Raw genomic sequence first — 1,943 nt, forward strand, 5'->3', positions numbered from 1 at the left:
ATCATATGACTCTTCATGGTGAATGGTTTGATGAGTTAGTAGCAAGGTCTCATGGATTTGTTTGTACTAGTGATGATACACAACATGATATTCAGCATACAGTTGTGGTTTCGTTGCTCATGCCGCCTGATGGTAGAAAGAAGAGCCTACATGATGTACTGCATGTACCTTATATTACTAAGAATTTATTGTCGATTGGACAAATGGCAAAATAGAATCTACAAGTTAGATTCAACATGGATGGTTGTTTTATTGAAGAATATGGCAATGATTGTATATTGATTGCTAAAGGCAAGAGAGATGGCAAAATGTTTACTTTGGATGCATCTATCCCGAAATTAAAGGCAGCCATGTTTGCCCATGATAATGGAGTAGTTCGGGATGTAGAAATCTGGCACAAATGCATCTGTCATGTTAATGTACAGAAACTAAAAAATATGCAGCAGAAAGAGGTTGTACTTGGCTTGCCGAAGTTCAAGTACACTGATCTTGGACATGTATGCTTTGCTTGACAGTTTGGGAAACAAGCGAGATTTCCATTCATGAGACATGTCAAAAACAATTCTCGGCCTTTGCAGTTGATACATTCAGATGTATGGAGTCCTGCCCATAACGTGTCTTTTGGTGGTGCCAAGTATTACGTATCCTTCATTGATTATTTCAGTCGCATGGCTATACATTCTGAAGCACAAGGATCAGGTATTAAATATCTTTAAGGACTTTAAGAAGCATGTCGAAAATGAACTTGGTTGTTATATCTCATGTTTGAGATTTGATGGAGGTGGAGAATATGTATCCAGAGAGTTTGATAGGTACCTTGCTAAACATGGCATAAAAAGGCAACTCGCATGCAATTACACACCTTGGCAGAACGGTGTGGCATAGAGAAAAAATCGGGTGCTTATGGAAGCTACCAAGGCAATGCTTAATGAAAAGAATTTGCCAAATGCTTATTGGGCTGAAGCAGTGGTTACTGTAGTTTATGTGTTGAACTGAACATCTACAGTTGGGATTCATGTTTAATGAAAAGAATTTGCCAAATGCTTATTGGGCTAAAGCAGTGGTTACTGTAGTTTATGTGTTGAACCGAACACCTATAGTTGGGATTCATGATTTGACTCCTTATGAGAAATTGTATGGGCACACACGACATTAGTCACCTAAAAGTATTTGGCTGCATTGCCTACATGTGTGTGCCTAATTCTTCAAAAACTCATATTTTCTAGTTAATTATTGATCATTTATTCTAGGCTTATCTCGGCTTTTGGGTATTTCTAACTATTGTCTATAATGCTTATCTAGTTTTAAGATTATTATGATAGTTTTAACCAAGAATATGATTTTCATGGATGAGATCATCTTCATGACATTGTACTATTGTTGTTACCTAAGGCTTTGCTATGTTGAGATCACAACTTATTTTGGGTCCCATAGTGCTTTGGGTGTTTTACTATGTGTTTGTTTTCTTCTTTTTATTTTCTAGTTTTGAAAAATGCCTAAATTAGATGTAGTGGATATTTTAAAGTATGTGTGTCTATAGTCACATTTAACAATGCGCTAAACCACTGATGGTTATTGGGCATTTATAGGTGCTTTTAAATGTGTGTAAGGCTTTTGTTTTTTCAATCATGAGTTTAAACAAACATGATACTATGAGATGTGCTAATAAACATGTCCACTAATACATGTCAATAGATTGCATCTACAATTTCATAGTGTTGTAGTATATTAGTCTATTATCTAGTCATCAGCACGACCATTATTATCACTGCTTTCCTCCTCCTATTGATTTACTATCACTGCTACTACTAATATACTACAACACAATGAAATTGTAGATGAGACCATCTTCATGACATTGTACTATTGTTGTTCCCTAAGCCTTTGCTATCATGTTGATCATAGTATCCTCCTCGTGGGCTCTTTGTTGAGATCACAACTTA

The sequence above is a fragment of the Lygodium microphyllum genome, chromosome 10 (assembly GCF_053477565.2).
Source record: "Lygodium microphyllum isolate KBCC chromosome 10, Lygodium_microphyllum_v1.1.10, whole genome shotgun sequence".
Lineage (NCBI taxonomy): Eukaryota > Viridiplantae > Streptophyta > Polypodiopsida > Schizaeales > Lygodiaceae > Lygodium > Lygodium microphyllum.